General features: G+C 35.1%; 1 protein-coding gene across 2 annotated transcripts in view; it reads right to left on the bottom strand.

Moving 5' to 3' along the window:
* Positions 1-15,314, bottom strand: part of HCRTR2 (hypocretin receptor 2) — a 254,837-nt gene that overhangs the window by 131,304 nt on the left and 108,219 nt on the right. The gene's annotated exons all lie outside the window — the stretch shown is intronic.

Here is a 15,314-nt window from a genome sequence, read left to right as displayed (position 1 = left end):
TATGATTTTTATCCTTCATTCTGTTAAAGTGGTATATCACATTCAATTTTATATGTTGACTTATCCTTGCATCTTACGGAGAAATTTCATTGGTCATGCTATATGATCTTTTTAATGTACTGTTGAATTTAGTTTGCCAGGATTTTATTGAGGATTTTTGCATATGTATTCATGATAACTCCCACATTTGTAGTTTTTATTTTCTTGTAGTATTTTTGCCTAGTTTTGGTATCAGAATAATGCTGGCCTCATAAAATGAGTTTGCAAATATTCCCTCTTTCTTTTTGGAAGAGTATAAGAGTGAATGATTGGCATTAATACTTTAAATGTTTGGTAGAATTCATTTGTGAAGACTTCTGGTCCTAGACTCTTCTTCTTGGGAGGTTTTTGATTATTTACTCAGTCTCCTTACTTGTTACTGGTATGTTCAGGCTTTCTATTTCTTCTTGTTTCAGTTTGGTAGACTGTGTATTTCTAGGAATTTATCCTTTTTTTTTCTAGGTTGTCCAATTTATTAGTGTATAGCTGTTCATAATAGTACCTTATGATCTTTTTGTTAGCATCAATTGTAATGTCTCCTGTCTCATTTCCAGTTTTATTTATTTGAGTCTCTTTTTTTAGTCAAGGTAAGGGTTTGTTAATTTTGTCTTTTCAAAAAAGTACGTTTTAGTTTTGTCTACTTTTTCTAATTTTTTCATTCTCTATATTATTTATTTTTGCTCTAACCTTTGTTATTGTCTTTCTTCTGCTAACTTGGTCTTAGTTTTTTCTGTTTGTCTGTTTTCCCTAGTTTTGAATAATTAGACTCCACCAGTATGGATCTCAAATGACCACAGCAAATTTGAATCATAAGAACACAGCTAGAGATATCACACTTCCTGATTACAAAATATATTACAAAGCTACAATAATCAAAACAGCATGGTACTATCAGAAAACGCGATATAGTCACAAATTGTATAATGATGTTTTCATCAATGACTGACTGCATAAATGATGATGGTTCCATAAGATTATGATGCCATATTTTTACTGTACCTTTTCTATGTTTTGATATATGTAGATACACAAATGATTACCATTGTGTTACACAATTGTCTATAATATTCAGTATCCGGTAATATGCTACACATGTTTGTAGGCTAGGAGCAAAAAGCTATACCTTATAGCCTAGGTGTGTAGTAAGCTATACCATCTAGGTTTCTGTAACTACACTCTATAGTGTTTGCACAATGATGAAATCATGTAATAATGCATTTCTCAGAATAATGCATTCCCTTCCCTGTAGTTAAGTGATATATGACCACATGTTGACCAACAGAACAGAACAGAGAGCCTAGACATAAACCCATGAATTTACAGACAACTGTTCTTTGCTGAGGATAGTAAGCAGTGCTGTGAAAACTGGATATCCATATGCAAAAAAAAAAATTAAGTCGGACGCTTATGTTGCACCACACATAAATATCAACTCACAGTGAATTAGATTTAAACTTAAAAGATGACCATAAGCTCCTAGAAAAAAACACGCACACAGGGAAAAACTTTAACATTGGCTCTGGCAATGATTTCTTGGATATGACACCAAAAACACAAGTAACAAAAGCAAAAATAGACAATTGGGGTTTTTTGTGCAACAAAGAAAACAAAAGAATGAAAAGTTAACCTATGTAATGTAATAAAATACTTAGTAACCATATACAAATATTTGTGTCCTCTCAAAATTCACATGTTGAACTGCTAATTGCCTGTGTGATGATACTAGAAGGTGAGGCCTTTGGGAAGCTTTGCCCTTGTAAATGGGATTATTTTACTTTTTGAAGGGACTTCAGAGAGCTCTCTTGCCCTCTTCCTACCATATGAGGATACCACCCAAATACTTTTTGAAGGGACTTCAGAGAGCTCTCTTGCCCTCTTCCTACCATATGAGGATACCACCCAAAAAAGGGCCCTCACCAAACCTACCATGTTGGCATCCTAATCTCAAACTTCTAGCCTCCAGATCTTTGGCAAATAAATTTCTGTTTTTTATAAGCTACTTAGGCTATAGTATTTTGTTAAAGCAGCCCAAACTTACTAAGGCACCATATATCAGATAAAGAGTTAATATCCAAAATACATAAGGAACTGCTACAACTCTATAGCAAAAGACAAATAAACAAACAAAAAAATACCAATTAAAAAATGGACAAAAGATCTCAATATATAATTTTTCAAGAAAACATATGAATGGCCAAAAGGTATATGAAAAGATGCTCAAAACTTCTAATCACCAAGGGAATGCAAATCAAAACCACAATGAAATTTTACCTCACATCTGTTAGGATGGCTACTATTAAAAAAACACAAAAGATAACAAGTATTAGCAAGGATGTAGAGAAAAGGGAAGCCTTGTACACTGTTGGAGAGAATGTAAATTGATGTGACCACTATGGAAAGCAGTATGAAGATTCTCCAAATAATTAAAAATAGAACTTGGTTATGCAGGCATAACCCTAAGAATTAAGCTAAACCTACTCTGCTTGTGCTCTATATAAAATGGAACAACAAAGGCTGGATGGCAGCATGTCTGTTTACAGCATGGTTTATGAAATAATTTAAGCCCATTTTTGAGACTTACTGTTTAGAAAAAAAGATTCCTTTTAAGATAGTACTGCTCATTGATAATGCACTGGTTACCCAAGTGGTCTGACAGAGATCTACAGGGAGATTAATGTAGTTTTCATGCCTGCTAACAAAACATCACTTTGTAGTCCATGGATCAAAGAGCCATTTTGATTTTTAAGTGTTATTTTTTTACAAAATACATTTTGTAAGACTATAGCTCCCATAGATAATGATTTCCCTGACGGATCTTGGGAAAGTAAATTGAAAGGTTTCTTCTGGAAAGAATCCACCATTCTAGGTGCCATTAAGAACATTTGTGATTCGTTGGTGGAAACTAAAATATCAACATTAACAGGAGTTTGGAAGAAGCTGATTCCAACCCTCATAGATGACTTTGAGAAGCTCAAGATTTCAGTGGAAGAAGTCACTGCAGATGTGGTAGAAATAGCAAAAGAAATAGAATTAGAAGTGGAGCCTGAAGATGTGACTGAATTACTACAATCTCATGACAAATCTTTACGAGATGATCTGCTTCTCTTGATAAGCAAATAAAGTGGTTTCTTAAGATGGAATATACTTTTAGTAAAGATGCTGTGAACACCGTTGAAATGACAAGAAAGTATTTGGATTATTACACAAACTTAGTTGATAAAGCAGTGGCAGACTTAAGAAGATTAACTTCAGTTTTGAAAGAGTTCTATTGTGGGTAAAATAGTATCGGTCAGCATTGCATAACACAGAGAAATTTTTTGTTAGAGGAAGTGTCAATCGATGTGGCTAGCTTCGTTGCTGTCTAATTTTAAGAAATTACCACAGCCACCTCAACCTTCAACAACCATTACCCTCATAAGTCAGCAACCATCAACACTGAGGCAAGACCCAGTGGTCTGCAAAAAAGATTAGGATTCACTAAAGATTCAGATAATTGTTAGCATTGTTTTAGTAATAAAATGTTTTTAATCAGGGTATTTAATTTTTAGATATAAAGCTATTGCTCACTAAGTAGACTACAGTATGGTATAAACATAACTTCCATATGCACGGGAAAACCAAAACATTTGTGGGATTCACTTTATTGTGATATTCACTTTATTGTAGTTGTCTAGAAACAAACCTGCAGTATCCTCTAAGGAAAGTGTACGGGGACAAAGGAATTGAAATCAGGATTTCAAAGAGATTATCTGCACTCTCATGTTTATTAAAACATTGTTTATAATATCAAAGGCATGGAAGCAACCTCCATTCCCATCAATAGAAAAATGGATGAAGAAAATATGATAAATACATAAAATGGAATATCATTCAGCCTTTAAAAAGAAAATCTTGCCATTTGCAATGATGTGGATGAACCAGAGGACATTATGCTTAGGGAAATAAGCCAGACATAAAAAAGACAAATACTCCTATCCCACTTATACAAGAAATATGAAAAAGTCAAACTCATAGAAGCAGAGAGTAGAACAGAAGTATCTACGGGGGAGGTGGAAATGGGGAGGTGTAACTAAAGGGTAGAAAGTCTCAGTTATAGAAGATGAGTAGGTTCCAGGGTTCTTCTGTATAGCAGACTGCTTATAGTTAACAATGTGTATTGTATACTTAAATATTTGCAAAGAGTGTAGATCTTATGCTAAGTGTTCTTATCACACCAATAATAATAATAATAATAATAAGAAGAAGAAGAAGAAGAAGAAGAAGGAGGGTAGGAGGAATCTTTTGGAGGTAATGAATGTGTTTATGGATTTGATGGTGGTGACAACTTTGGGTGTTTACTAATCTTCAAACTCATCAAGTTGTATACATTGTATATATAGTCAACTTTTAATGTCAATAATATCTTAATAAAATGCTTTTTTAATGTAGAATATTAAATGTATGTGATGTGTTGCCAGCAGAATGAGAGCTGATTGATAAGCACACTTCGGGGCTGCATCCTGGAAACTGAGGTTGACCTGAGGATGACATCATGACGTGTAATGTTCCTTTGTGCTTCTGTAGAAGATAGAATCTTTAATTTGATTGCAATATCTATTTTTTCTTTTTAACAAAAAACATTGATTAGAATTTAAAAATTTAAAGTTTAGTGTTTAGTGAAATACAACATTAAAGTGATTTAGCTTTATCAAACATTCTAAATGATTTCCAGTCAGAAGTTCTGAAAGCCGAGTACATTTGTCTTGTTTAACTAATGTATTCAAATATTTTCTGAGAGTAATTCTTCACATTTTATATAGATGTAATTAAATATCAGAATTAAATATGAGTAAATACCCCCTCAAACTATGTTTACATTTATTTTTATCATTAAAATATTTTTTAAAGTTCTTTATATGGTCAAGGTGTTGGTTTCATGATATCAAGATATAAACGCTGGCTTGCAAACTTTATTTAAAACCTGCATTAAAGGGTTTACATTCAATTTCTAATTTATTGTTTATTTATGGATGACCTGTTTGGCTTTGTCTAGATATTTTGATGTGTCCTCAATTGACCTTTCTTGTACTCATGCTTTATAGAAAGAAGAGAACAGAAAGCACACTAAATATTAATCATAATAGCAATTTGCTCACCTCACTTTTTACCCACAGCTGTGTCCACTTTCACTTGTTGGAAAAAGTGGCCATATCTGCACTGTCTCAGAGAAAATCCCTGCTGTGTAGTATTAAACCCTGTTGGGTGCCCATATTGGTACAAATATGAAACACACTGATGACTTCTTTTGAAACACAGTAACAGTTATGAGCAAACATATTTTGGACTTTCAGCATTAAAGTAATTTTTTCCACAAAACAAAACTGTATTTGGTTGAGAAAAAAAATAAAAGAGCTTTAGAAGAATAGCAAACATAAGAAATGACAGGGAACAAAAGATTTAAAGAGTCTCTGTGGTGGGAAAGCTTACTTTTTTATAAGGTTCTCTGGCTATGTTCACACTAATCTACTAGACAATTGCCCTAAGGTTATAAGTATTCATGCAAATGCTTTGAGTGAAAGATATTAATTTTCCACATTTTATGGCAATATGTAGGTTCACAACTAAAGCATAAAGCAGGAAAGAAAAGGAAAGTATCTATCAGAAATAGTCATTTTATTTTCTTATCATTCAAATTCTCTGTCCGTAAAATTACATTGCAATGCAGTTATCCCTGTAAAATGCTGGTTCTTAAAATTTGGTGATTCCTATATGTGTTTAAGCATGAAATAAAATGTCATAGATCCTATCCCTCTTAAAATGCTCATATAAACATATACTACCTGAATCCCAGCCATGGATCTGATGTTCACAATCTCAGCCTTATAGAGATTTAATTGGAAGCATCTCAGAGATACAGTATTTTCTAGCCATAATAAGATACTCTCATTAACTAAAACTTTGTAGGAGGAGCATATTGGCTTCCCAACACATCCCAGACTTTCCTCACCAGCTGTCCTGCAGGCTACTCTAGTCAACTGCTTCTTAAACAATTCCTACACTCAAGTTTGAAGTAACATGGAGAAGCACACGGTAGGTGGGTAGTAAGTAAGGCTGTTACTGCCTGACATCCATCTGATATAAGAGCAAGGAATGCCCACTTCTATAATTTCCAATCAATGACTGATAATCCAGAATTTTAGATGAATAATGTGGGAGGAACTGAGTTTTGAAGACAGCTGCTGTTTACCAAAACAGACCCTCTAGAATTATTTTGGTCATCATTTACTTTTAAAAGAGATTGATACAGTTCCCACAAAAATAAATGAGTAGAAACACACACACACACGCACACACACACACGATCATTACACAGTAGAAAACAATTTTTGAGTATTTTAACATTTGAAATTAATTTTGCCCTTTGCTGCCATTTTTAATCACTCTTGCAATATTAGATAATGTGGCTAATTTAAATAAAGATACTATAAACCTTGGTTTGCCTCACCATTGGAAACATCAATGACATTAGTTTCTATTGAAAAAGAAATGATCTCTAACAAGAAACTCTAACAATTCCATTCAGGCAGATTCTACAAATTCATTCTACCTCCCATCATAATTTCACTAAAACACCTTTCCCAGAGCTAAACTGTTTACATCCAGAGCCTATACAAAGTCATGTAAGATACAATCAACTCTTTTCTTATTGCAAATAACTATATATCATCATCATCTTTATGAAATAATTTCAAAGGGACACTACATTAAAAAGAAGAAGTATCAAACCCACCCAACAGATCATCAAAATGAATTATTGAAAGATAGCATCATATAGCAGTCTATTGTACTGAACCTGAGAGACCCTTGAGTTAAAATCTCAGTTCTGCCTCTTGCTGGTTGTGTCACTTTGCCAAAATACCTCTCTGTGTCTGTTTCAATACCCTTAAATGGGGGTAATAATAGTACCTATTTCATAAGGTTGGTGTGAGTTTATATGTAAAGCACTTAAGTCATTATCTGACTTATAAGTGCTATATACATCAGTAAATAGCTGTGTGTATGCATATGTCTGTGCAAATTTATAGTATTCTTAAGCCACTTTATTTATTAGTTAGCATATACCCGCCTTGTACATTCACTAGAAAGAGTAACAATATAGTATTTATTTTTATCAATTATGTAGATTTTTGGTAAAATATGATGAATTAATGTATATATTATACTTTTATCCAAATATGAATTCACAGATAATTTAAAAATATAACTAATAAAATAGCTATATTTTGTATTTATAATAACTGAATATAAGTAATTAAAATAGCTTTATTAGAATAGATTATTACCTTACATTTTGGGAGAAAATAAGTATGTAATAGTTTTAAATATCCCCTAAGCTGATAGCTCCCTAAATTTGCTGTCTCTTAGAAACATTTGGGATTTTTAAAAAATTTCAGTGCATAGATAACATCCCATACCAATTAAATCAGAGTGTATGGCAGTGAAAATTAGGCATCAGTTGTTTTTAAAGATCCCCTGGCTATTCCAAGGTACAACAAAATTTGGAAGTACTGCCCTAAACTCTTTATTCAAAGTATGGTGCACAGACCAAAAGCATTGGAATCACCTTGGAGCTTGCTAGATATGCAGAAACATGGGCCCCACTCCAAACCTACTAAATCAGAGACTATATTATTAGCAAGATTCCCAAGTAATTCATATGTATGCTAAAGTTTGAAAAACACTGTTTGAATTTTGAGAGAAATTAAACAAAATCCCTAGGCAGAATAATGTAGAGAAATTAGTTTGGACAAATACATTGGCATCAAAAATGGTTGTAACAGTCATCTTAAGGAGAAAAAAAAAAAGTTTGATTTTTTTTTAACTAACCTTTACTTTAATCTGATATTCTGATTTTATTAATCAAATGTCAGGTACTTTATCTGCAATATTAATTATTCCAGCTTCTTTCCAATAAGGCATTCTTGCATTTGCCCAGGAATGAATTAGCATTTTTGACCTTGAAATGTAATTGTTTTGTCATAGATCTGTATTGTGAAAATTAATGCCTGCAAGTCTTTTTTAGTACAGTAATAAGAATTCTATAACCATGTGGCATTTGTTTGCTACTATAAAATGAATTATTACTTTTGCATTAATGCCAGTGTCCTTCCTTTAGATTTTATGGCATCAAACTAGATGTCTTATACTGTATATTATCCCTCTCTGAGATAAACATTGAATATATGCCAATTCCATATAAATCTTATAAATTGTTCTCCACTATTCAATCATTTATTAGCTTAGTAGCATTTGTTGCATGTTTACTGTGTACCAAGCAATTTTACAGGGGAAGTTTTTTACATAACCTGCGCAACTACTACTATATTTTTTAACTTGGAATTTAGGTTGGAAAATCAATAAATTAAGAAAAATAAAATTCAACAACTCATTTCCAGCAGTAGATGGAAAACAAAGTGCTATCAAAGAGAAAAAAAAAGGAATATTTTTCCTGCTGATGGTCATTTTTTGTTGTTGAGTGATTATAATTTATATGATGAGTAGAAATGTAGGATTATTCTAAGTATACGGGGAAAGAGAGCTCCAAGAGATTCGATACCAGTTTTTTTAAAAAATAAGAAGTGTTATATACACGGAAGAGAATATGGTATGGTATGGTATGTGGCTATGGTGTCATGTGAGGGGAGAAAGCGTAAAGGAGATTGGTTAGCAATGTTATGAGACGGCCGGGCGCGGTGGCTCAAGCCTGTAATCCCAGCACTTTGGGAGGCCAAGGCGGGCAGATCACGAGGTCAGGAGATCGAGACCATCCTGGCTAACACGGTGAAACCCCGTCTCTACTAAAAATACAAAAACAAAAATTAGCTGGGCATGGTGGCGGGTGTCTGTAGTCCCAGCTACTCGGGAGGCTGAGGCAGGAGAATGGCATGAACCCGGGAGGCGGAGCTTGCAGTGAGCCGAGATCGCGCCACTGCACTCCAGCCTGGGCGACTGAGCAAGAATCCGTCTCAAAAAAAAAGAATGTTATGAGACGACTTTGTATGCCTCATTAAAGAGCCAGGACATCTTCCGTGGGTACGTGGAATGATTAGACATTGACATGCAACAACGTGAAGAATGTGTTTTGGTTTTTCTTTGTTTTGTAAATGGATACCTTGTTTTAAGGTGAAAATGAAACCAGTTGAGAAAAGAAAACTAAGACCATTTAGGGTCTGTTACACAATTGACATATCAGAATATGAAGACAAGGTAAATGAGTAAAACAAGGAATGAGAAGGAGGGAGCACATTTAAACACAATTTGGTAAGTAAAATCTACGTACTTTGTAACTAGAAGAATATGACTGGGAAGGGCAGTAAAAGAAGCAACAAAGTAGACTGGTAGCTTTTCTCTGCGATTATATGCTAATGGAGAGGATAATTAATTTAAAAAAGAAAAACGGGAAGAAAAGCCAGTTTTAATAGGGAGAACACGGGCGACTTTAATTCTGGCATTTTATCCCTGTAGAAGATCTTAGCATAACTCTTAAAGAAACAATGATATATATTAATCCAGAGCTCACAAGATAAGTATGGTCTAGACAAGAGGATTTGGAAGCCACTAATGCACACAGGTAGTCTTTGGTGCCCACTGGTCATATCACTTGGAAATTTATGGAGAAAGGTCCTGAGCCAAAGATCCTCTAGACCAGGGGTACTGGCGGGTGGGTGGGCAGGCGAGGGAGCAGATTATCATAGGAGCATGAACCTATTGTGAACTGCGCATGCGAGGGATCCAAGGTGCGCTCTACTTAGGAGAATCTAACCTGATGATCTGAGGTGGAAGTTTCATCCTGAAACCAAACCCCCGCTTTTCCCCTTTCTGGTCTTTAGGAAAATTGTCTTCCACAAAACTGGTCCCTGTTACCAAGAAGTTTGGGGACCGCTGCTGTAGACCACCAATATTTGAAGGACGCATAGAAGATGAGTCTGCAGAAGACAAAGAAAGAGCTGTCATGGTGGAAGGTGAAAAGGCAGGACAGATCCCAGCACTTTGGGAGGCCAAGGCGGATGGATCACTCGAGGTCTGGAGTTCAAGACCAGTCTGACCAATGTGGAGACACCCCGTCCCTACTGAAAAACAAAACAAAACAAAATTAGCCAGACGTGGTGGCGCATTCCTGTAATCCCAGCTATTCGGAAGGCTGAGGCGAGAGAATTGCTTGAACCCGGGAGGCGGAGGTTGCGGTGCGCCGAGATCGCGCCGTTGGACTCCAGCCTGGGCAACAAGAGCGAAACTCCGTCAAAAAAAAAAAAAAAAAAAAAAAGGCAGGAAAGAATGGCGTCACACACTGATTTTTATAAAAGAACTGAAATGAAATGCATCGCTATCAAGCTGTGTTGTGGTTCCCTTTTCCCAAACATGATGCATGACTAATATGTGACTTCTATTCATTTTTTTAAGGGCTTGAGAATTATATAAAACTAATATAAAAGCCTAGATTGAGAACAAAAGCTGATAATGACTAAATGCTGCCTAAAACTTGGCTTTAATCTATATCATAGAAAAGCTGGAGTGAGACCTGGCACCAGGCTACCTGCGTTCATATTTTGGCTCTACCCACAGTACATAAGTGATCCTGAACATGGTGTTAACCCCGCAGTATGTCTCATTTTTCTATGTATTAAATGGAGCTCATTGTTACCCATCCTCATCAAATTATTGTGTGGATTAAATGAGATGCTAAAAGTCAAGTTATTTGGAAAGAGTTGGCATAATGCACATTCACTAAATAAATGTTAGCTATTATTATAATAAAAATGTTTCATTAGCTTGGCTGCGATCCTGCAAGGTTACATCAGTCACACAATTCCAAATAAGACAAAAAACCAAAAAGGAATAGAAAACATTTTCTACGCAAGGCAATAACTTTCTGGTCTTAGGCAAATCCTCTTTTAGAATAAATTGGTTTTTGTTTTAATCTTGCAGGGAAGGCAAAGACATTTGGAATAAAAGTTTCAATAGCAAGACCCAAATGATGGGTCTGTGGGATACATTGTATTGACATAATTACAAAAACTGGAGAAAAGCATTTTATTCTGTATTCTAGGGAAAAATACAAAAGAAGACATTGTAGATAAGGATGACAGACTTCCTAAACTAAAAAGCTAGATACCTAGAACATACTATAAGAAGTTAGGATAATTCAAGGGTTGACTTTCTAAGGTATCCAGGACATTATTTAATTATATTATAATTGGTAAATACCGGAAACTTTTATTCTATTAACTTAAAAAATATTTGAATGGTCACATTTTGCCAAATAGTTTAAAACCCCTTATGATTATCTAGAAATTGTTATTTTTACATATAATGTTTCACATATAATATTCAGGCTGTTCTATCTATCTATCTATCTATCATAATCTGCCTCTATCCATCTATTTATTTGTAGATTGTGCCCAAATTCTGAGGTGTTATAGGAATAGAAATATGTACAATTCAAAATGTTATTTCCTCACCCTAAAATATTTTTTCTGTTGACCACTTTTAATGGACTTGAATCATCGGTGTTTCCTCGTATAGAAATAAATGTAGATGATTCATGAGTCTGGTAACATACACAGTGGGGAAAGAATACATTATTATTAAATCTCAGTGTGTGCATTTTATCTCAGTGATACCTCTTTAATTCAAAAAAAATGCTAAACTACACATGTGGAAAACGATGCTGCAAAAACAACAAAAATGATGTTTTCTATTAACTACTTACATATACTTACATAGTAAGGTTTTAAAAATCTTTGACATACAGCTTTATATCCAAGAAAATAAACATACCATTAATGTGCATTAAATATAAAAATATTTAAACATTAAATGGTCAGTTGAGGCCGGGCCCGGTGGCTCATGCCTGTAATCCCAGCACTTTAGAAGCCGAGGCGGGTGGATCACGAGGTCAGGAGATCGAGACCATCCTGGCTAACACCGTGAAATCCCCTCTCTACTAAAAATACAAAAAAAAAAATTTAACCGGGCGTGGTGGCAGGCGCCTGCAGTCCCAGCTGCTCGGGAGGCTGAGGCAGGAGAATGGCTTGAACCCAGGAGAGGGAGCTTGCAGTGAGCTGAGATTGTGCCATTGCACTCTAGCCTGGGCAACAGAGCAAGGCTCCATCTCAAAAAAAAAAAAAAAAAATTTAAATGGTCAGTTGAAAAGTACTCTGACAAATGCCATCATTTCTCTTAAGGTCTATTTAACTAATTCTCTTCAATAAGTTGTTTTCAGTTTTTTGGGAGATAAATCTTACTATTTAATTTACTTTATGTTGGCATATGTCACATCTTGATTTTACTATTTAATTAACCACATTTAACTTTTTTGTACTTTCTTTGATTACAATGTGGAATATTTTATCAACATAATTTTACAATTTATTTCCCATTTCTTGGTGTTTGACATCCTTTAATTTAAGAAGAATAATTCTTGCATGTACTTTACATGGGTTTCTATAGCTTTTACCTTTTTTAGCAATAATTCCTTTGTACACATCTAATATTTGCAATGTTCTGAATGTGCATGCACAAGTTATTAGTCACCCCTAATATATTTTCTGTTAAAAATACCCTTTTTATTTCCTGCCTTATTTCTCTAAATTCTGTCCAGTTGTATTGTTTGTTTTCTAGGCTTCTTTAGATATCAGTATTATAGATTTTTGAACATCAAACAGCTGGGTTCAAACATCTCACAACCTATGCTATCCATTTGGGATATAACTTTATTTAAATAAATTATAAGCTCTTCTTTTTTTATTTATTTATTTTATTATTATTATACTTTAAGTTTTAGGGTACATGTGCACAATGTGCAGGTTAGTTACATATGTATACATGTGCCTTGCTGGTGTGCTGCACCCATTAACTCGTCATTTAGCATTACGTATGTCTCCTAAAGCTATCCCTCCCCCCTCCTCCCACCCCACAACAGTCCCCAGAGTGTGATGTTCCCCTTCCTGTGTCCATGTGTTGTCCTTGTTCAATTCCCACCTATGAGTGAGAATATGCAGTGTTTGGTTTTTTGTTCTTGCAATAGTTTACTGAGAATAATGATTTCCAATTTCATCCATGTCCCTACAAAGGACATGAGCTCATCATTTTTTATAGCTTCATAGTATTCCATGGTATATATGTGCCACATTTTCTTAATCCAGTCTATCATTGTTGGACATTTGGGTTGGTTCCAAGTCTTTGCTATTGTGAATAGTGCCGCAATAAACATATGTGTGCATGTGTTTTTATAGCAGCATGATTTATAGTCCTTTGGGTATATACCCAGTAATGGGATGGCTGGGTCAAATGGTATTTCTAGTTCTAGATCCCTGAGGAATCGCCACACTGACATCCACAAGGGTTGAACTAGTTTACAGTGCCACCAACAGTGTAAAAGCGTTCCTATTTCTCCACATCCTCTGCAGCACCTGTTGTTTCCTGACTTTTTAATGATCACCATTCTAACTGGTGTGAGATGGTATCTCACTGTGGTTTTGATTTGCATTTCTCTGATGGCCAGTGATGGTGAGCATTTCTTCATGTGTTTTTTGACTGCATAAATGTCTTCTTTTGAGAAGTGTCTGTTCATGTCCTTTGCCCTGTTTTTGACGAGGTTATTTATTTTTTTCTTGTAAATTTGTTTGAGTTCATTGTAGATTCTGGATATTAGCCCTTTGTCAGATGAGTATAGACCACTAGCAGGACTAATAAAGAAGAAAAGAGAGAAGAATCAAATAGACACAATAAAAAATGTTAAAGGGGATACCACCACTGATCCCACAGAAATACAAACTACCATCAGAGAATACTACAAACACCTCTGCGCAAATAAACTAGAAAATCTAGAAGAAATGGATAAATTCCTCGACACATACACCCTCCCAAGACTAAACCAGGAAGAAGTTGAATCTCTGAATAGAACAATAACAGGCTCTGAAATTGTGGCAATAATCAATAGCTTACCAACAAAAAAGAGTCCAGGACCAGATGGATTCACAGCCAAATTCTACCAGAGGTACAAGGAGGAGCTGGTACCATTCCTTCTGAAACTATTCCAATCAATAGAAAAAGAGGGAATCCTCCCTAACTCATTTTATGAGGCCAGCATCATCCTGATACCAAAGCCAGGCAGAGACACAACCGAAAAAGAGAATTTTAGACCAATATCCTTGATGAACATTGATGCAAAAATCCTCAATAAAATACTGGCAAACTGAATCCAGCAGCACATCAAAAAGCTTATCCACCATGATCAAGTGGGCTTCATCCCTGGGATGCAAGGCTGGTTCAATATACGCAAATCAATAAATGTAATCCAGCATATAAACGGAACCAAAGACAAAAACCACATGATTATCTCAATAGATGCAGAAAAGGCCTTGGACAAAATTCAATAACCCTTCATGCTAAAAACTCTCAATAAATTAGGTATTGATGGGATGTATCTCAAAATAATAAGAGCTATCTATGACAAACCCACAGCCAATATCATATTGAATGGGCAAAAACTGGAAGCATTCCCTTTGAAAACTGGCACAAGACAGGGATGCCCTCTCTCACCACTTCTATTCAACATAGTGTTGGAAGTTCTGTCCAGGGCAATTAGGCAGGAGAAGGAAATAAAGGGTATTCAATTAGGAAAAGAGGAAGTCAAATTGTCCCTGTTTGCAGATGACATGATTGTATATCTAGAAAACCCCATTGTCTCAGCCCAAAATCTCCTTAAGCTGATAAGCAACTTCAGCAAAGTCTCAGGATACAAAATCAATGTACAAAAATCACAAGCATTCTTATACACCAATAACAGATAAACAGAGAGCCAAATCATGAGTGAACTCCCATTCACAATTGCTTCAAAGAGAATAAAATACCTAGGAATACAACTTACAAGGGACATGAAGGACCTCTTCAAGGAGAACTACAAACCACTGCTCAAGGAAATAAAAGAGGATACAAACAAATGGAAGAACATTCCATGCTCATGGGTAGGAAGAATCAATATCGTGAAAATGGCCATACTGCCCAAGGTAATTTGTAGATTCAATGCCATCCCCATCAAGCTACTAATGACTTCTTCACAGAATTGGAAAAAACTACTTTAAAGTTCATATGGAACCCAAAAAGAGCCCGCATCGCCAAGTCAATCCTTAGCCAAAAGAAAAAAGCTGGAGGCATCACACTACCTGACTTTAAACTATACAGGGCTACAGTAACCAAAACAGCATGGTACTGGTACCAAAACAGAGATATAG

This window comes from Pongo pygmaeus, chromosome 5, assembly GCF_028885625.2.
Source record: "Pongo pygmaeus isolate AG05252 chromosome 5, NHGRI_mPonPyg2-v2.0_pri, whole genome shotgun sequence".
Lineage (NCBI taxonomy): Eukaryota > Metazoa > Chordata > Mammalia > Primates > Hominidae > Pongo > Pongo pygmaeus.
Note: the sequence above shows the minus strand (reverse complement) of the source record. Positions and strands in the feature narration are given on the sequence as shown.